The sequence below is a fragment of the Canis aureus genome, chromosome X, assembly GCF_053574225.1.
Source record: "Canis aureus isolate CA01 chromosome X, VMU_Caureus_v.1.0, whole genome shotgun sequence".
NCBI lineage: Eukaryota > Metazoa > Chordata > Mammalia > Carnivora > Canidae > Canis > Canis aureus.
The window spans coordinates 7,907,451-7,930,390 of NC_135649.1; the positions used below are offsets into that span (position 1 = coordinate 7,907,451).

At 35.3% G+C, this 22,940-nt stretch overlaps 1 long non-coding RNA gene and 1 pseudogene across 1 annotated transcript in view; one reads left to right on the forward strand and one right to left on the reverse strand.

Annotated features, from left to right (window-relative positions):
- The window catches only part of LOC144308680 (uncharacterized), a 123,967-nt gene that overhangs the window by 6,413 nt on the left and 94,614 nt on the right, over window positions 1-22,940 (forward strand). The gene's annotated exons all lie outside the window — the stretch shown is intronic.
- On the reverse strand, window positions 9,927-11,180 carry LOC144308679 (SWI/SNF-related matrix-associated actin-dependent regulator of chromatin subfamily E member 1 pseudogene; annotated as a pseudogene).

Below are 22,940 nucleotides of genomic sequence, written 5' to 3' on the forward strand. Positions count from 1 at the left end.
ACCCATGATTTCATTTTTTGCGTAAATACCTAAGGGTGGAATGAATAGATCACCAAGTAGATATATATTGAACGTTTTAAGAGAAAAAAACAAATTGTTTTCAAGGTGATTGCGCCATTTTACATCCTCATAAGTAGTATACAACAGGTTCAGTTGCTACTCATCCTTGTAAGTTTCTCTATCTAATTTTAGGGATTTTTAGTCAAATACTTATTTGCCATTTATATGTCTTTTTTGGTGAAGTGTTTTTATTTTTACCTCTTTTGTCCATACTTTATCAAGTTCTTTGTTTCATTATTAGTTAACTTTAATAGCTCTTTATAGATTCTAAATGCAAACTGTTGGATATCCATTTTGCAAGTATTTTCTCTCACTATATAGCTTGCATTTTCATTTTTTAAATGGTGTGTTTTGAAGAGCCAAATTATTTAATTTTGATGAAGTCCAATTTCTTTAAAAAAATCTTTTTAAAATATTGTGTCATATTGTAGAACTCTTTGCCAAACTCACGTGTCTTAAGGTTTTTTTCCAGTGTTTCTTATAGAAGTTGTAGTTTTAGCTCTTACACTTAAATCGATGACCCATTTTGATATTTTTTTGTATGCAATATGAAGTAAGTGTAGAAATTAATTTATTTCAGTATATGGCTATGCACTTATTTCAGTATCATTTGTGGAAAAGATGATCTTTTCTCCATAGCATTGCCTAACTATCTTTATCAAAAGTCAACTGATAATTTATATATGAGTCTATTTCTGGACTTTTTTGTTTATTCCAACAGTATATCTAACTTTATTCCAACGTCATAGAGTCTTGATTGTAATAGATGTATAAGACTTTAGATCAAATAGTGTAAGTCCTCCAACTTTGTTCCTCGTTTCCAAAGTTTTGCTCTGCTAGACCTTTTGTATGTAAATTTTGGATTTACCTTGTTAATTTCTATAGAAACTGTTCTAGGATTTTGACTGCTAGGATTTTTACAATGAATTCTTAGATCACTTTGGGGAATAATTGGCACTTAGCAATTTTGAGTATTCCAATCCATGATTATGTTGTATTGCTTAATTTATTGAGGTCTTTTTAAATTTCTCAATGTGTTATAGTTTTTAATGTGCAAATCTTCTATATCTTTAGTGATATTCATCTCCGTGTATTTCATATTTTTGATGGTGCATAGTAATTATAAAAATTCAACCTCTGAAATAAAATTGATTTTTGTATATTGATTTTATACAGATCAATATTGATTATATAATGAACAATTGTGGTTATATAAGGTTATATAAAATGTGGTATAGTGATCATATATTAATGTGTTTTATATTTTGATTATCTTGAAAAGTTGTTAAATTCGCTAACTGGTTCTAATAGCCCTTTTGAAGCATCTATAGGATTGTCTACATAGATACCATTATGTCATCTATAATTAAAGATAGTTTTGCTTCCTTTCCAAGCTAGATGTCCTTAATTTTGTATTTTCTTACTAAGCTGTATAGAACTACCAGAAAAATCTTGAGCAGAAGTGATAGGAGTAGACATCTTTATTAGTGAATGGCCTTTGGGAGAAAGCATTCAGTCTTTTACATAAAATTAAATATGTTAGTGGTAGATTTATTATAGATTTTCTGCACCAAGTTGAGTAGGTGCCCTTCCATTCGTGGTATGCTCACTTTTGCTCTCAGGTGATGTTGAATTCTGTCAAATGCTTGTTATACATCTATTGAGATGGTGTTATGGCTTTGTCTTTTTTTGTTGTTGTTGTTAATATGGTGAATTACATACTAGATATTTTAGTGTTAATTAAATTTGCACTCCTGGGATGAAGCCTATTAGTCATAATGTTACATACTTTTTATATATTGCTGAATTTATTTATTCAAAATTCATTAGGAATTTTTTCATCTATATTTATGAGGGATATTGGTATACAGATCATCCTCTATTTGCAATAGGAGTTACATCCTGATAAACCCATTGTAAGTTGAAAATATAAGTCAAAAATGCACTTAATATACCGAACCTACTGAACATCATAGCTTAGCTTAGCCTACCTTAAATGTGATCAGAACACTTATATTAACCTACTCTTGGAGAAAGTCATCTAATACAAAGCCTATTTTTTTATTTTAATTTTTATTTATTTTTCTTGAGTAAGCTCTATATGGCCAACGTGGGGCTCGAACTCACAATCCTGAGATCAAGAGTCCCATGTTCTACTGAATGAGCCAGGCAGACACACCTAACACAAAGCTTATTTGGTAATAAAGTATTAACTATGTCATGTAATTTGTTGAATACTGTACTGAAAGTAAAAAGCAGAATGGTTGTGTAGGGACAAATGGTTTTAAGTGTATCAGTTGTTCATCCTTGTGATTGCAGAGCTGACTGGGAGCTGTGGCTCACTGCCCAGCATCACAAGAATATCATACTGCATATCACTAGCTCAGGAAAAGATCCAAATTAAAATTTCAAGTACAGTGTTTATTGAACAGATAATGCTTTCACACCATTGTACAAACCATTATAAATCAAACCCTTGTAAGTTGAGGAAAATCTATAAAGTTGTAAAAAATTTTTGGTATCACAGTATCACTAGTTTCATAGAATGACTTGGGAAGTATACCTTTTTTTTTTTCAATTTTCTGGAAGAATTTATATCAAATTGGTATTATTTCTTAAATGTTTGGTAGAATTCACCAATGAATTCATCTGGACTTGGAGAATTTTTCAGATTTAAAAAAAAACCTACAAATAAAATTTTAAAAATATATATTTGACTAGCATGTGATTATAGTTGGTGTTCCATTTTAAGTTCAACAATGTTTCATTTCATTCATATTTCCAGGACCCCAGGCTTGTATTTACATTGGAATGGTGACTAAATGATGCTATTGGTGATGACTAAATGGTGCTAAATGATTATATTACTTCATGGTTTAATAATAATATACAGGTTTAAAGATATGTACCTACTTTCAGACCACTTTTTTTCTCTTTAGTTAAGAGATTTTGTTGAGTGGGATTTCAACATTCATCATTTTTCAGTGTACCCTTTGAGGAAGTACCCTCATGTGATGTAATGTGATGTAATTCTGGAATCACCTAATTTAATGCTCAAGCATCTAATGTGAATTATGGAAGTTTGCTTTATGTTAATATAAGTAAGTTTCTAATTTTGATATATTACTTGGGTTGGAAAAGGAGATGAGGTAAGGAGTGGGAATATTCTTGCTATATTTCTAAAGGAGCTGTGGTGAATTAGTGATTATGCACATTGAGTGGTACCTCAGTTTTAAAAATATAGTATTAATAATAACCACAGTCGTAATAATCATTTCAATGTTTTCCCATAGGTTAAGAAATAACTCTTCTTCATCATATAGGTCAATATAAAAAGGGCATCCCCTTGCCCTACTCCTCTAAGAAGCAATTTTAATGTCAGGGGTAAAAGTTTACACCTTTGATAGAATCAACAATTGCAGAAATTACCTCAAATGAGCTTTCATCTAATGGTACCATGACAGATGGATTTCTTGTGTTGCTGAACAAGATATGTTGGTATTAAATAATATCCAAATGAAGCAAGTTCAGTCATGTAGGTATGTACATTCCTCTTTCCTTTCCCAAAAGCATCTGAATATCAACTTTCTACAGTGTTAAAAATTCAATGGAGTAAATTTGAATATCAAATAGCCTTATTCAATAATTGATGAATTGGGCAGCATCCCATCTAGCAATAGAAAGGAGCGCCAACAAGCTGTACAAAAGTTTTTAAAGGCATAAAGGGGGTAGAACAAGGAAAATATTAGCAAAAAATGCTTTGTTTGGGGCAAGGTCGCCTTCCCAAGGGGAACAGAAAAGCCTGTTAGATGGATTACCTCACTCATGCTAACCAGGTAAGTCCAGGGTGACTGGTTAAAGGTTACATTCCTGAGGGATTGAAACTATAATTTGATTAGGTATCAAGTCTGGGTTTGCTGGCATAGGGTTCAGTATAAGTGACTCCACTTGGGGTTTGCTGTCTCCTTTTTAACGATAATAAAATGCTCCATGGAAATTGAGAGTTAATAAAGGAGTTCATTTTTTCTAATCTAACAAATGCATATTGATCTAGTTAATTAAAATAAACAAAACTATATATTATATATCAAGCACTAAGTGCAAGGATTTGTGCCTAATATACTCAACAGTCTAAGAAAGGTTACTGGTTTGCTCTTCTGAAACTTCAAATGTTTTTAGTCAGCATGATAAAGGATATAAACAGTCCATAATATATAGAGGCAAATTTCTATCCAAGACTAGGCAATTTTCTCTAAATTTTTACCTTAAAATGATGTTCTGGAGGTTTTTTTTTATCATTCCCAAGAATTATGTAGCTATCAACGTGCTGAGTTTGTTAAAGTCTGTGACTACCCAACAGCAAAAAGAGTGGAAGATCAGATAAATGAATTGTGTGGCAATGCGTTGTCAAAATAAGCTACCTAATTTAACACTGTATTTCTCAACTTAAACAAATTAAGAGTAGGCTTTGTGAGATTTCATTTAGAAGATATTTCTACTAGTTACTATATTTTGAAGATAACTTGTGTAGGAAATGTCAATATAAAAAATCAGTAAACTATAATCTCTTCAGTATAGGGACCATGACTATTTCTTTATTTCTCTAACCTAGCATGGTACCCAGTATTCATTGTCTTCATTTATTCTTTCATTAATTTATTCATTTACCATTCATTCCTTTCTTAGGGAGATCCACCGCTGCTTAGATTAATTATGTCTCTTGTAAACTACCATAGCATCTTATTCTGTACTTCCCCTCTGACTCTCTCATACCTGCAATAGCTTGTTTACTTCCTGCCTTACCTATTCAGCTGTGAACTTCACAAGTGAAGAGGTTGATGAGTGCTGCCATTTATTTAACATATGCTACACATGGTGCTCTGCTATGTTTTCACATTTATTAGAGCCAGATCAATCATAAGAAAACCTTTATGAGGTGGGTATCACTATTTCTACTTTACTGGCAGGGAAACTGAATTCCACAGAGATTAATATCTATTTTATTCATTCATGTGTTCATTCATTTATCGAATATTTGTCATATGTCTACCAACTCTATGACATACTTGTGTCAGTCTCTGGGGATACAACAGTTCAGCTAAATCAGGCAGGGTTCCTACCTTCATAGAACTTACTACTTAGTGTTGGAAACAGACTTTAAACAAATGATAAAACAAATTTCTATGACATTGCAATGAGTTTTATGAGACCGAAGAATACATGATGAAGAATTGTTATTTACAGGGAGGTCATAGACATCTTTCCTAAGAGAGGGACATGTCACTTGAGATTTGAAGGACATGTAATAAATAGCCAGATTAAGACATGAGTAAAAAATTTTCTGAGCAGAGAGAACAATATGCGCAAATAGCAATGTGGCCACAGTTAACATTATTGAAATTAAATGGACAGTAGGATAATCAAAGAATTGAACATTTGGAGAATGTGTTTTACAAATATATTGTGAGGATAAATGTACTACCTATACCATAAGTAAAATTTATAGGCATTTTGAAGTTAATTAGCATGACATGTTTCTGTGGCTTTGTCGTAAAAAATGAGGATATACTATAAATTGAGTACAACATGCCTAGACTGCATGCAGTCTGAGTGCAGTTGTCAAAAGTCTGGACTAAGCTACTATGAACCAAAATAAGTAAATTCTAATGAAGTGTTAAATAATTGGAATTTTTAAATCAAAATTGAGTGTGAGTTGACATATCTTGACTTAAACAGTATTTGTTTTAGAAGTTTTCCACTTAGTGGAGAAAAAAAATCCTTTATTTTCACTTTTCAATAGAACCTCAGTTGTTGCTTGCCACTCTTTAATTTTCCCTTCCCCCCATTTGGAAGGCTATGTGGCAATAGTAAGTCATATTACATTAGAAATTCCAAGGAGTAGATGTCTAGGCAACAGAATGGAAAATAAATGAAGGACTATATCTAACTGTCTTTTTGCTGCTCTCAATCTATAATTTCCTTTAACATGGCTATTCATCATGAAGATATCTAGGCAATGGATGTAACAGGCAAGGATAACTGATAATGGCTCAGTGAATGCATTTCAGTTGTCTTTCTTACTTTCAGTTGCATATTCAGAGCTGTTTATTCAGCTCGAAACTATGCTGGTCCATACAGGGTGATTTTTGTGCATGCCTTTCTAAATGCGGATGTGTGTGCATATGTGTGCTTTTCTATGGCAATGATATTAAACTATATTAGCATTTTTAAAGCTATTATAAATACTGTTATTCATCCTTCCAGTGTGACTAATTACTGATTAGGAAACTGAGACCATTAGTAGTACATATCTACTATGTTCCAGGAATAGTACCAGTCCCTTAGGCTAACAATTATTATCTCTCTTTTGCTGATGAGGAAAATGTGACTGTGGGAGGTTAAGGACTTTTCCTGGTATCTCCTATGTTGTTAGTTGATAAGGTTGAAATAGAATATAGGTGTTCATGCCTTCACAGTTTATGTATATCATGCTATCTTCTCAGAAAATTCACATGACTCTCCATACATCATAGAATAGTAAAGTAGTGATACTGGGACTCTAACCACAAGTATAGATGACTCAGTTCTATATGGTAAATATCGTGCCTATGATAAGATGCAATATTAGATCTCTTATTCAACTGCAATACCATTTTGAGAAGAAAATGATACATTTTAAATTGTCAGGTTTAAATTATTTGGAACATAACCATTAAAATGTTACAATTGGATTTCAAAGGAAATCTGTAGTTAACAATTATCACATGCACTCCTGAGTTTCCATTAATTTATTAGGTATCAAACAGATGTTGACTTTGGGTTTGGGATTATTTCATTGAAAATTAGATAAGTTTCCGTTTTCACTTATTTCAATATTTCAATATGTATGTATGTATTTAAGAGAGAGAGAGTGCACAGGAGCAAGGGGGAGGAGGGCAGAGGGAGAGGGACCCTGGAGAATCTCTAGCAAACTCCCTCTGAGCACCAGGACAGAGGCAGGACTGATCTCAAGACCCTGAGATCCTAACCTGAGCGGAAACCAGGAGTCCAGAGCTCAACTGACTGAGCCATCCAGGCGCCCCATGTTTTAGCTTATTTAATTTACATGAAACACTTCCCTTGCATCTCTGTAGTTAGATGCTCTCGTCTACCAAAGGACCTCTTCATGTTATAGCCCATGATACGATTTTAGATGTAAATCACAATTTGAATGAATAATAATGTAAATTACTCAAATTGATGAAACAAGGTTATATGACCATTGTCTTTGCCTGACATATATTACCCATTTATCACTGAAGGAAACTATATCATATTAACTCTATGGGCATTGATTCATGCTGATAGAATTTTATTTCCCTCTAATCATTAGTCTTATGTATACATGTTCCCATTGTACTTTCAACAGAAGCTCCTCTACTGATGCAGAAAACAACTGCTGCCTTAAGGTAGGTGTTTAATTTAAGGGAAGCTAATGTTATCATTTTTCCTCTTAAATCAAAGCATTAGGGGAATAACTTAATTAAGTTTTGGTAAATACACACAATGGAAAAATCACGAGCCATTGTAAACAGTTTTTATGACAGCAAAATGAAGAAAGCTGAAAATCAGAATACAAAATTATATTTGCAGGTTAATCTCAACCTACTTGCAGATATATATACAAAGAAAGAGTGGACAGAAATTAGAACTATGATCATTTTTATTCTATATATTATACTTTTAATAATTTTCCAATGAAACAAACAATATTCAGTAAACTTATAAATATGACAACTAGAGAAAACTGATAATCTGGGCATAATTTGAAAACCTGATAATGTAAGTTTTGCTTTAATAGAATATTAATACTAAGAGTCTCACTGAAGATCTAGTTTCTATATCTTCCTTTTGTCTTCTTTTGCTCCCTCCTTCCCTCTTTCTTTCTTTTCTCCCATGTTTATTGCATTGCTTAAAATACTTTCTTTTAGGGATCCCTGGGTGGTGCAACGGTTTGGCGCCTGCCTTTGGCCCAGGGCGCGATCCTGGAGACCCGGGATCGAATCCCACGTCGGGCTCCCGGTGCATGGAGCCTGCTTCTCCCTCTTCCTGTGTCTCTGCCTCTCTCTCTCTCTCTCTCTGTGTGTGACTATCACAAATAAATAAAAATTAAATAAATAAATAAAACATTAAAAAAATACTTTCTTTTAAAAAAATACTTTATTTTTACTTTTATTGTTATAAGAATAATCCAAATTCATTCCATAACTTATATGGTGGGCTTTTCTGCAGGAAAACAAATTATTCATATGTTGATGCTTCCTTCTCTATCTTCCACCCACTTTTGTAATCTTCCCTCTTGTCATATTCTTTTTTCTGTACGATTCCTCTGCATTTTTGCTTCTTAGGCTTATTTCCACATGACTGATTCAATTTTTTACAGTGATAATATTGGTTCATGCCAAAACTTAGGCAGTTTTAAATTCTTTTATGGCATTTATAATTAACCCACGTTTATTGCTTGTCTCATCCAGTGTCCTATGCATCTTAATCTATTGTCTCAATTTCTATCTCTTGCTTCTGAGAATATATGCTTTCTCTTATTTAACTGAGAACCAAGAACAGATTTTTTTTTCTTTTATGATATATCTTTTCAAATTTGATGCACTTCAGACTTTCAGTTCAAAATAACAAACTGAATAAATATGCTTAACTATTCTCTTCCAATCCCTGTTAAACTAAAAAAGGGAATATAAAAGTGAGAAGAAATATCAGGGATATAAAGTACATAAAGGTATGATCCACAAGAAAGAAACATTAAGTATTCTTTTCAGAGTACAGTACATAAAAGATTGAGAGAAGAACAATGCAGCCCCTAAGTCTCCGTGACACTAAGCAGAAGCCTAAGACAGCCTCAGCTTCAGAGCAGCAGGGCCTAGAGGAGAGAGCAGAATGTTGCATAGTTTGGGGGATCCAAATCCAACACATCAGTGTACTGGTACAAGCACTGGGAATGAGTATTGAACTCCACCTCTTAGCATTCTATTGACCTGGACAGTACCTGATGCTGTCCTTATGGGTTCCTAACACGAACAGTCATTTAGGTTAGAGAATAGAAGCATTATTCCAATTAACCAGAAGCTTCCAAAGCAACAAAGAATTACACATTCTGTTCATTTTGAGTGCTCAGCTTAAATATCACTTCCCTAGAGTGGACTTATTTGACCTCTTGACTGTCTGCCAAGGGGCAAATATCAGGAACCCTAGGTCACAGGAAGGGAGAGGAAAGCTGTGAGGCTTTCCCGTTGCCTAGGACTCTAGCCTCATCTAACACCACTCTTGATTTTGTACTTGTTCATTGTGATGAGTCTTTCTGACTCCTTTCAGTTCCTTGAGAATACCAAGTTGTTTCCCAGCGTGGGGCCTTTCCCATGCTATAACATCTGATTGGAGTACTCTTTCCTACACGTTTGTTTCCCAAACTCTCAATTGTAAATCTCAACTTCAATGTCACTTACTCACCTAAGAAAAGCCTGACTAACCAATCCTAAACTTACCTCGCAAATCCAGGATTCTCCTTAAGATAAGAATGTTCTTATCTTATATAAGATAAGAATGTTCCATTCACATTTCTACCAACTGGTAATATCTGTGTAGATATTTGTTAAATGGCTGTCTCCTCTACTAGACTCTAACCTTTATGAGGACAATGGTCATATCTAATCACTTTGTCTCTGCCACATAGCATAATGTCTAGTAAGAACTGCAAAAAATATTTGTTAAATGAATACATTTTTAATTATATATATTTGATTCTTTTTTTCACCATTAAAACTCAAAAAATATATATATTTTTTTCATTTAAAAAAGTATTTAGAACACATAATACAAGGCAACATTTATTCTTTCTTCTCGTCTTCTGGTGTGGGGTCTGTGGGTGGCTCCTCCACGGTTGCACTGTTGCTCTCTGAGCCAGTGTTACTATCACTGGTCCCTTCCTCGGTCATACTGTCCACGCCGTCCTGCCCACTCTCCTTGTCCTCAGGAGTAGACGTGCCTTCTTCACCATTCTGTTGGCTTTCTGTTGCTTCTTCAAGGTGTGTCTCCTCTGTCTCCATAGGGATGCTTTCCTCGGCCTTCTCCTTCTCCCTAGCAGCTGGCTCTTCCTCGGGAACCGTGTTGCTCCGACTACATTCAGCTTGCTCTGCTGCTTCTCTCTCCCTCTCCTCTTGCCTTTTGCGAGCCTGTTCTTCTGCCTGTGCAATTTCAGCGGCAATCTTTTCCATATCCACTTCTACTTTCAAACCGCACAACCTTTTAAGTTCATTGTTAAATGAATCTGTGCTTTCTAGAAACTTCCTCATCTTTTCCTGGTGGCGCTCCTCTATCTGAAGAAGTTCAGCTTCTAGTTTTCGCTGATGAACCATTAAGGACTGGGCCTGTCATTTGAGGACCTGCATTCTAGCTCTTGTGACAACTGACCGAACGTCTGGCACCACACTCCAAGGATTTCACTGATGAGGCGGTGGTTTCTCTGGAAACGGGTGGTGGCTGTAGGCTTCATTGAAAAGCCATCATCATAATCATCTGGATCTTCAGCAGGCTGAATGCTCAGGTAAGGTTCTCCTTTCTCCATGCGAGACTGTCTCTGTCGAACTGCACGACTTTTTGCATTTGTGTAAGCAAGGTATGAGGGGGGGTTATGCTAGGCCTTCATAGATTCATTGTACTCTATCTTTTCTGCTTCATATTCATTTAAATATTCTTGTTTTTCTTCATCAGTGAGATCTCGCCACATGCCACCAATAATCTTGCCAATCTCCCACAACTTTAGGTCAGGGTTGGAAGCTTGTACTTGGTCCCAGACCTTTCTGCTGTACCTCATGTAGGGCATCAGCGGCTTATCTGGTGGCTTTGGGGGTTTTGGAATCCCCCAAAGGATGCCGTGACCCGGCTGTTGGTGCCCGGGTTCCCTCCCAGCCTGTAGTTGTTGTAGGCGAGATGACTGTATGGATTGTATCCCACAAACCCTGGTGTGCTGGGCATTTGTGTTGCAGGAGCTGGGGTGGGAGGTGGGGCATAAGATGGTCTTTTTAACATTTTGGAAGATTAAGTTCTCAGTTCCTTAAGAATGAATCTGAGACACCATGGGCAGAAAAAGGGCCCGCAGCTCCAGCCTCATTTCTCCATATATTTGATTCTGATTGTTACCTCCTACGTTCAGTGGAAAAGAAGGCCTCGGATCTGGCAAATAAATATTAAATTTGACAAATAATAATTTTGTAAAATAATAAATCACTAAGATGATAAAATTTTCTGTTTTCTTCTTAGCTAGGCCCAAATATTGGGAAGGGTTTCATAAAATCGGAGACAGAATCTATCTCAATAACTATCTCCTTTCCCTTAAATTTATTCCCTGGTCAAGTTAATTTCATAGTGAATTATTTCAAATATGTAAAGACCTAATAGTTTTTTTTTTAAGATTTTATTTATTTATTCATGAGAGACACATAGAAAGAGAGAGCGAGAGGGAGGGGGCAGAAACACAGGCAGAGGGAGAAGCAGGCTCCATGCAGGGACCCCGACGTGGGACTTGATTCCGGGAATCTAGGATCACACCCCAGGCCGAAGGCAGGTCCTAAACCGCTGAGGCACTCAGGGATCCCCAAGGCCTGATAGTTTTGATACTACTTAAACTGTTCCAAAACATAGAAAGAGAATGAGAGCTGCTGATTTCATTTTAGGAAATTGGCAAGAGGCTGAGACTCAAAAATAGAAGACAAGAAAGAAAATCCCCAAAGATTTTAATATATAAATCCCAAATAAAATGTTAGTAAGAGAATCCAGTGGTGCATTAAAAGATTAATTTACCACAGCTAAACAAGATTTACTCAGAATGTGGGGATTATTTAACACGGGGAAAGTATTAATATATTTATGTAATTCACCATATTAATAGGTCAATTCAGGTATGTTTCATTGTTGGTGACATAGGAATAGATAGATGCTTCCTTAACACATTCATCTCTGAGATATTCAGAACATTCTCATTGAAATCAGAAATGAGGCAACAATGCTATGTAGTTTTCCTGAAAGTTCTAAAAGTATTAGTCAATGCAAATAGCAAATAGTCAAGAGGATAAAATAACAAGTAAACATTAGAAAAGAGAACAGAAAATAAGTATCATGTGCAGATAATGGGAATATATACTAGATAATCCAAAATATTAATCAACTGAAAACTACTAGACTAGTATGTTGGTTGATCACAAAGTTAATATATAAAAACCAAGAGCTTGTCTACATGCTGATGGTAACTATTCAGAAAATGCAGAAGGATAGATTCTCTTTCCCATAGCAGCAACACGACAAAACATAAAGGAATACTATTAACACAAATCATACAGAACCCATAGAGAAGATGCAACTAGCAACGGAGTTTCAAATAAAAACTCAGCAAATATAAAACAAAACCACTTGGAAATTTTGAAAATCTTTTTAAATAACTCTTGGGATAAAGGAGTAACCCAAACTTTAATGTTTGACTCTATAGGAAATCACAGGAATTAATTACACTGCAATTTAAACCATAGAGAATGTGACAAATTCTGTAGTTAGAGAAGAATCAATAGCTTTAAATGTTTTCATGCAAGAAAACTTGAAAATAAATTAAGCATTCAATTCAAAAAGCTAGGAAATAAAAGAAACTTAAAGGATAGCAGAAAGTAAGATTTGAAAAAGATATCAGAGCAATTCATTAATTACCAATAGAAGAAAATTGTGAGATCACTAAATAAAGGGATCTGGGTTTTGAAAATTGCGATGAAAGATAAAAGGATAGGTTTAAAGATGCAGTAAAAATGAAAGAGTAAAGATATATAAGGTTCATTATTTTTAAAGGTCAGTATTGTAGCCAAAAATTAAAAAAATGATAATAAGTATGTACTATTCTAGGCTAACAAATTTGAAAGGTCTGATAAAAAGGGTTATTTTCTCAACAAATATATAGTACCAAGAATGGTGTAGAAGACTTTCAGGCAAGGTCATTCTTTAAATCCATGTTTTCATTTTCTCCTCTCTATTCCTATAGATATGGGTTTTTTAAATGGAATCATGCATAAAAAATTCATCACTTTTTAAAATGACATGATAAAAATTGGATACATGAACAGTTCAATAGAATATAAATGCTATTCTTATAGATGAAATATCTTATTTTAAGAATAAATAAAAACCAGAGAATTTCTCTTAAAGACATTAAAAGTCTAAATACACATGGACAGACTATTTTGTTGGGTCTAAACTCTGAACTCCAAAGTCAAAGTAAGTAACAAGGTGCTCCATAATATACATTTTTCAAAACTACCAACCATGCAAAATTTATTTCCTAATACTTCTGTAGAAATATTCTCCCTTCTTTGAATTCTGCAAAGTATCTTTTCTCTTGAGTTTTCTATCTCATAATACAGATTAGGCACATTCAATTGTCCTATTTTATCATTTACAGGATATATACTTTTATTTTTCTTTGCTGTTTCCCCATTACATGAGCCCTGCTGTGAATGTGCACACAATCTTGGAGTTTATAGTCTGATCAGATGGATTAACCATATTAACTTGGGCTCCAAGCGAGCAATTTTATTGTTGCTAATAAATATTACAAGTTCTAGATATCAGGCCTGAGGAACTTCTCTTCAAAGGTGCATTCCTTGAGCTCTGTTCCTTTTATGTCATCAAAGTGCCTATCTCTTTATTTCCTATGTTTCCTTTAGCTTCTTTCACAAACTGTGACTTGTACACACAAAGTAATTCCTAAAAGTTATTCTTGAATCAAAAGAGCTGAGAAGTCCTCTGTTTCTTTTCTATTATATAAGAAAGTTTAAAACTAAATATCCTTTTGCGGGATCCCTGGGTGGCGCAGCGGTTTGGCGCCTGCCTTTGGCCCAGGGCGTGATCCTGGAGACCCGGGATCGAATCCCACGTCGGGCTCCCGGTGCATGGAGCCTGCTTCTCCCTCTGCCTGTGTCTCTGCCTCTCTTTCTCTCTCTCTCTGTGTGTGACTATCATAAATAAATAAAAAAAAAAATTTAAAAAAAATAAAAAAATAAATAAATATCCTTTTGCCTTGCTTATTTGAATACAAACTTTAGGAACTTACAACTAATCACAAAATAATAAAAAATAGACTCATTCCATTTTCCAGGAGAACTGGCCAAGTCTTTAATGCTTTCTCTTTTCTGTCTCCATGCACACATACAGGCCATTGGCATGGACTTAATAAATCAAAGAGCTGAGTATTTGCTGTCAGCATCATCCATGCAATATCAACATATCTATTCAAATATATATGTACTCTTGCTTCCAATAATGTCCCATTTGGTAGGAAAAATTCATAAGCATATAATACAGAAACTGTGTGGCAGACAAAATAATTGCTCTCCAAATACTTCCACGCTGTAATCCCTGGAACCTGTAAATATGTTAATTTACATGACAAAAGGAATTCATATAGAGGAGTCCCATATATGTATGGTTTAATGAATAGATATAATTAAGGTTACAGACTTTAAGATAGGGAGATTATGTAGAAAATCCATGAGAGTTCACTTCACTTACATGAGCTCTTATAAGCAAAGAACTTTCTCTCACCGGAGACAGAAGAGCTGGGGCAGAAAGAAAAGTCAGAGAGATTTTAAATATGAGGACTTACTTTGTAGGTGATAGAAGAGAGTCACAAGCCAGGGAATGTGATTGCTCTTCAGAAGCTGAAAACAACCTCCAGCCAACAGCCCGCATTGAGCCAGGAACCAAAATTTTATAAGCACAATACAAGGAGCCGAATTCTCCCAATAGACCCAATACACGTAGAAGCAGAATCTTCTCAAGCCCCTAGTAGGAAACGCAGATCTGCTGACATCGCAATTTTAGCTCAGTGGGACCCATGTTGAACTTCCATCCTATAGAATTTGTCATTTAATAACTGGATGTTGTTTTAAGTTAATTTGTTATAGCAGCAATAGAAAACTATATAGCATCCTATCACAATTCTATGAAAAACAACCACAAAAGCATGCTTAACATGTTTCGGCACTACATAAGAAATGGTAAGCTTTGCTCTTTCTTCTGGAATCATGTATTTACTTTTTAAAAGATTTTTATTTATTTATTTGAGAGAGAGAGAGAGAGAGAGAGAGAGAGATCACAGGCAGGGGAAGGGCAGAGGGAGAAGCAGACTCCCCACTGAGCAGAGAACCTGATGTAGGGATGTGGGACTCGATCCCAGGACCCTGGGATCATGACCTGGGCCGAAGGCAGATGCTCAACTGACTGTGCCACCCAGATGTCCTTCTGGAATCATTTATGATGTGCATATACTGACCATCCTAGGAGAAAGGCAAGGAAGTGGGGACAGGCTCTCAGATACAGAGCAGAAGTGGGGAGAGGCATTTCAGACTTTACTGACACCTTATATACAAAATGTACTGAGAATAAGCATAAATTTAGCAATGTTCTTGCCCCAGAGATAGATATTTGGAATAGTTAATGTTAGCTCTTATAATTATGATGTCCTCACTCTGAGTCACTGGATTAATTCACAATTTGCTACAATTTACAATTAGGATTACTTTTTTATTTGTTATCCTTTTTGGTTCTCAGAATAACTTTGGGAAATAGATCAGATGGATGGCAACCATCCATTTAAACATGAAGAAAGTAAGGTACAAATGGGTTAAATCTTTTTTTAAGATTTTATTTATTTATTTTAGAGAGAGAGCGAGCAGTCATGAGCAGGCAGGAGGGCAGGGCAGAGGGAGAGGGATAGAGAATCTTCAAATAGACCCCCTGCTAAGCAGGGAGCCTGATGAAGAACTCAACCCCAGGATCCTGAGATCATGATCTGAACCCAAGGCAGACACGCTTAACTGACTGAGCCACCCAAGTGCCCCTGGGTTAGACGTTTGGGAGAGGGGCACAAAAATAGTGTCAAGCATGGATTTAAACAGCTTTCTGAGACTATACAATGGTCTTTATTCTCAGGGAAGAGTCAACAAGCAGTAGAGTAACCTGCTTAGATTTCCCAGGCGTTCCCCCTTCCTTTTCTTTTTCACATGTCATCTATTAATGTTTTATCCATTAGTTTCTTCTACTAAAACTTTAATCTCTTCCCAGTTGCATATCTCAACATTTTTAGAGGGAAATCTGAAGTTGCTAAGGAATTGAAGTGTTCTCTTCTGAATTTTCTGAAAATAGAATAAAAGTGTGATTTTTATCACTAAAATGGTTCTCTAAAAAATACCACTAAAACTATTTTTGGTATCTTACTGTTTGAACTATTTGCTATTACATATATGTGCATTCTAGGAGAAAGCATTGGGGGGTCTATCTATATCATAGTCCTGATTTGTATTGGGATGTCAGGAAAAGTTTCCTAAGGAAGTGAGCATTAGGGTGACAAAAGAAGGAAGAAGAGGAGTTAGTCAAGTGGGGAAGGGAAAAAAAGAAAGAAAGCCAGTGGCCTTGACAATCATGACTAGAAGGCAAATTGGGAGCTGAGAGGACAGCAGGCACTAGAACACTTATTGAAGGGTTTTAAGCCAAGAAATGATAGAATTCAAATTGTTTTAGAAAGGTCACTCTGACCATTATTTGAATAATGGCTTGGAAGAAGACTTGAAAAATCAAGGATATCACACACATTTTCAGATCGGACCACTAAGGAAATCAAGGATGCTATGACATTTTGGTTTGAGCACCTGGACAAATGGAGGTTTCAAGGGTTAAGATGAGGAAGATGGGAAGAGGAGCAGGATGGGCAGAGGAAATCAAGAGTTTAGTTTTGAATATGAAAAGTTGGACTATCTATGAGACTTCTGTGTGGAAATGCCAAGTAAACACTTATATACTGAGTGAATTTCAGGCTAGAAGTAAAAATTTAGGATCCTATGTACATAGGTTGTACCAAAAATTTGGTCATGGCTGAGCCAGACTAGATAGAGAATATGAAGTGAGAGAAGGCCTATGGGGCAAGGAACTCGACATGAAAGAAAGATAGGTGGACAATCTTGTATTAGGTATTGTGAAATCGTCAAAACCATGAAGATATATTTGAGAAACTTGTCAGGAAAACTTGAACTGATCCTGACATATGTAACGGCTAAAGCCTATTGGCACACATGAGAAGCTTTTTATGGTCTATTTGTCTGATGGGTAAATATTTAAATATGGTTTATGATTTTAAACCTAAACATCAGTGTGTTTGATTAGAGATTGCTTCTCCAAACCCCAGTAGGGTATTAGATAATATGTAATATATGCTCTGTGTTACTTACAAAAATCTACTCTGTGACTTCTGCACAGTAACTGGTCCCAAGTGTTTTAGATAAGGCACAGAAGGACAAAAGAATATGGCATGTGTCTGGACTAAAATGTGGAATGGTGATAAATGAAGCTGAAAATACAGGAAGAGGAAAGGCCATGCAGGTCTTTGTAAGTCATATTAAGGAAAGTGGTTTTTAGATTAAATCCAATTGAAACTTGTAGTTTACTTTTTGTGGGTAACATTTTTATTCCTATTCCATAAACAGTTAACCTGAGGCTCAGACAGGATAATTACCTTGCTCCCTGCCACATAGCTAATAAGTAGTTGGATTTCTCATTCAGGGCAAATAATTCTAGAGGCCCCGCCCTTAACCATAGTGCATAATAATCAGTGTGAAATGCCAAGGGGACGCTGGATGGCTCAGTGGTTGAGCATCTGTCTTTGGCTCGGGTCCTGATCTCGGAATCCGGGATCGAGTCCCACATCTGGCTCCTTGTGGAGAGCCTGCTTCTCCCTCTGCCTATGTCTCTGCCTCTCTGTGTGTGTGTGTTTCTCATAAATAAATAAAATCTTAAAAAAAGAAAGAAATGTCAAATGTTTTATGTATTCTGAATAGTATATTTGTATGTGTATACATAAATGTGTGCATTTGCTGTTTTTTTTTTTACAATTTTATTGAGGTATAAGTGACAACAAATTGTGCATATTTAATGTGTGCAATTTCATATGTGTTCAACCATGAAATACTCATAGCAATCTAGATAATAAATAGTTTCATCACCCGTCCCCCATACTCAACTCAGGGCAAACACAAGACCTGCTTTATATCACTATAGATTAATTTGTACTTTCTAGAATATTTTGTAAATGGCACAATCAAATATATATATTTTTTGATCTGATTTCTCTGGCTCAGTGTATTAATTTGAGATTCATTCAAATTGTTGTATGAATCCATAGATTACTCCTTTTTATGGCTGAGTGTATTCTACTGTCTGGACATACCATAGTTTATCTCTTCTTCATCTCTTGATGGATATTGGGGGTTTTTTTTTCTAGTTTTAGGTCTAGAAAAAATAATGCTGGTATGAACATTCATGCATAGTCTTTGTATGGTCATGTGTTCTCAGTTTTCTTTGTTAAATACCTTGAAGTAGCATAGTAAGGCCACATGGTAGATGTATGTTCAACTGTATAGAAAAATAAACTGAAACTGGTTTTGCAGAGTGATTTTATCAGCAGTGTATGAGAGTTCCTGCTGTTTCACCATCACCAGCACTTAGTATTTTCTGTCGTTTTAACTCTATACATTATAGTTATGTAGTGGTATGTTGTTGTTTATTTTGTATTTCCATGATAATGATATTTAGCATTTTTTCATGTGTTCATTAAGCATTTGTATATCTTTTGTGAAGGGCCTGTTTAAATACTTTGCCATTTTTATTGAGATGTTCGTTTTCCTGTTATTCAGTTATAAAAATCCTTTCTGTTGATGATGTCTGCTTCAGGTTTTAGGCAGAGACTTTTATGACTAATTCAAATATAATTTCAGTTTTCTTAGCCTTTACTACACTGCTTTGGGTTTGTACTATGCACACAGTTTAGGATCGATGTGGAGACCTCTGTGGTTTCATGCCCACGAAGAGGAGTTTATTTTTTTCTGGTCCTCTTTTCTGTATTTCTCCCTTGCTCATTACCCTGCTGGCACTCCTTTCCTCAATTTCTCTAGAAAGTCAGTGTGGTTTCTGCTGCTGATCCAGTTGCCAGGCCTGCATTTGCACCATGACTAAGGCCTGTCCTCAGGGCGAAGTTTAGGGGATGAGGGGAGAGGGGTGCAGTAGGAAAGAGAGAGGGAGGGGGAGAAGAGCAACAGAGACAGGGGTGTTGATCTCCATACAGGTCACTTCTCCAAGTTTTGACTACTCTTCACAATCCTCCTAGTTGTCTTTTTTTGTTCCATAGTACATTTTTTAATGGTAGAGATGAGAGCTGTATCCTAAGAAATCCTAAGAAAAAAAGACAGGCAGTGCTCATCCTGTGATTTCCAAATAAACTCTTGAAGTCTCTGGAAGATATAACTTTTATTTTTAAAAATTTTTTTAGATATATATTTTTTATTGAAGTTCAATTTGCCAACATATAGTATAACACCCAGTGCTCATCCCATCAAGTACCCAAAGAGGAATTTCTTAATATTTATTCATTAATTGGGGAGGTGAGTGGGGAGGATGGGGTGACTGGGTGACAAGCACTGCGGGGCACCCCATCCCCCCACACACCTCCCCTTCCACTATCCCTTGTTTGTTTCCCAGAGTTAGGAGTCTCTTGTGTTTTGTCACCCTCTCTAATTTTTCCCACTCATTTTGCCTCCTTTTGCCTATAATCTCTTTCATTATTTTTTATATTTCCTGTATAAGTGAAACCATATAATGATTGTCCTTCTCCAATTGACTTACTTCACTCAGCATAATACCTTCCAGTTCCATCCACGTTGAAGCAAATGGTGGTTATTCATCCTTTCTAATGGTTGGGTAATATTCCACTATATAAGATGTAACTTTTATTTTTTTTTTATTTATTTTTTATTGGTGTTCAATTTACTAACATACAGAATAACCCCCAGTGCCCGTCACCAATTCACTCCCACCCCCCACCCTCCTCCCCTTCTACCACCCCTAGTTCGTTTCCCAGAGTTAGCAATTTCCCACACATTTCTTCTCCCTTCCCTTATATTCCCTTTCACTATTATTTATATTCCCCAAATGAAAGGAAAGACTTTTCAGTTGCCATATCCTGGGACCTCTCAGCAGCAAGAATTGAGGTTCTGGCTTTAAAAGTTGATATAGAAGAATGTCTTTCAGGATATAACAATGCCACTGATTGATCAAAAATAATTATTCCCACCGGATTAGAACAGATAGGATCTTCCCAGCTGGGGAGAAGAGCAGTATTTTTGGGAAAGGAAGAGAGATGAGATCTCTCTGGGAAGAGACCCCAAGATATGCCTTAGTCCTTTGGGTTTAGTTCTAAGATAAGCACTAATAGAACTTCCCCAAAAGTTTGAGGACCTTAACGTTAAGGGGACTTCAGTTTTGATCTATATCCTGTTGCCTTGAAGAGGGACAAGTCTAATGGATTTCCAGGCAACACTGAATTATGGCCATTATGTATACTAAAATTACCGAGAAAACTCTGAAGTGATTGAATTTACCTGGAATCCTACATACAGTTTTCTGCTATCAAGGATAATGGGTCCTTGAGATAAAATCAATTTAGTTAGATAAATATAATCATATCTGATTATATCAGTAATTGCCTGTTATAGATGATGTCAAAATGGGCATATCAATTTATCAAACAGACTATATTATATATGTATTTATAAAATATGTCATATATATGCATATATAAAATATATGTGTATTTATATATATATATATATACATATATATACATGTATGTGTACATATATATGAAATACAGTCCCCTAGGGACTATTCAAGGATTGGAATAATAAAATGATAGCAGAGTTTGCTGTGTTAATGTCAGTGGCCATTGGATTTTTGATAAATTAGGATAACCAAGGCTCTCTTCAAAGTTAGACAGCCTAGGAAAGAGGAATTAACTTAAATGAAGCGAGGAACATCTGATACCTAGCTTAATGCCTTTTTAATGATTTATTCATTACTTATTTCCTTACTTCCAAAAACAATATGAGTCATTTCACAATGAAAATACAGATTTAAAAAACTATCTGATTTTAATAAAATAAATTTAAAAATCAAGAAATTGTGTGAAAACAAAGGGAGAGATTTTTATACACTTTCCCTTTTCCCCGCTACACCCCAACACTTGTGTGCACACACATACATGCATACATGCAAAGCCAAATCCTGATGAAAGAAAATGAAAATATTCTACACACGCATTGCTTCTGAAGTTCCCCCAAAATGATGAACATCAGAACTTTCATTTCATTATGAGGGTTATTAAATTTGTTTCTGTGCCTTAAACCTAGAAGGAATCTGTCCTTTAGTCCTTTAAATATAATGGACATTGAGCAGTAGAATAATGTTTTTACTCTCCCAAAGGAAGAAATAGTCATAATATGATTGCTATTTTGTAGAGATCCTTAAGCTGATGGCATAATCATAAATTGTTCATCTTTAAGGAAATTTTGTGTGATCAGAGACAAAGTGATAAGATTACGGTCTGTAACCTCTAGGATTATTAAAGATAACACTTGGAGACTAGAGATGAATGATTGGCTACTTTATCTCTTACAGTCTTGCTTCTCGAAGTGTTGTCTGGAGACCAGGAAGACAGATGCTTAGGAACGTGTTAGAAACGCAGGATCTCAGCCTCATCCTACACGTCCTGAAACAATCTTTCCTTTATTCCATTAAGATATTGATTTATACACAACAAACTATGCATGTTTAAAATGTAAAATTTGATGAATATTAACATACCTATACACCCATGAAACAATCACCATAATCAAGAGAGCACACATATCCGTCACCCTAAAAAGTTTCCTTGTGCCTTTTGCGCCATCCCCACCCCCTCTATGACAATAGCTTATTTTTTTTCTTTTGCTGAGTAGCATTTCTTTGTATTTATATACTTCATTTCATTTATACAGTTACTCATTGATAGACATTTGGATTGTTTTCAGGTTTTTGCTATTGCACACAAGAACTGGCATGAACATTTCTGAACAAGTCTTTGTGCAGATGTATGTTCTCATTTCTCTTAGATGTATACCTAGAATGGAATTACTGGATATATATGTTTTTAAGGTCAGATTCTCGAAGTGTAATTTACATGTAGAATAAATGACATGAATTTAAATTTACCCTTTTAATTTGTATAGCTTTGATAAATGTAAACAAAATATGTAATATTTTTACCAAACTGAAAAGGTTCTGATGTGTTTTTTTTCTAGTCAATCTTTTTTTTCCCTTACTCCAAATCCATAGAAACCACAGCTCTATCCTTCAGTTTCATCCTGTCCAGAATATCATATAAATGGAGCTACATAGTATATTTTGAATCCAGCTTTTTTCATTTAGCATAATCCATTTGAGATTCCTCTGTGTTGATGGGTGCATCAGTAATTCATGTCTTGTTATTGCTGAGATATATTCCATTGCATGAATATATCATAATTGATTCATCCATTCAATACTTGATGGATCTTTTAGATCATTCCAGTTTGGGGCAACCATGAATAAAGTGACTATAAATATTCACCTCAGACATTTGTGTGGACATACATTTTCATTTATCTTGGGTAAATACTTAGAGGTAGGGTTGTGGGAATCTTGTGCAAAGTACGTGTTTTGTAAAGTGGTTGTATTATTTCGCATTACCACCATTTGGGTATGAGAGTTGAAGTTGCTCTACATTTTCATCAAAACTCAATGTCTTCAGTTTTGTTTTGTTTTTGTTTTTTGATTTGGGTGTTCTAAGGTTCATATAGCAGTATCTCATTATGGTTTTGCTCTACAAGTCAGTGATGATTCATGTTGTTCAGCATCTTTTCCCGTGTTTTTCATTTGTATATCTTTTTTTCATT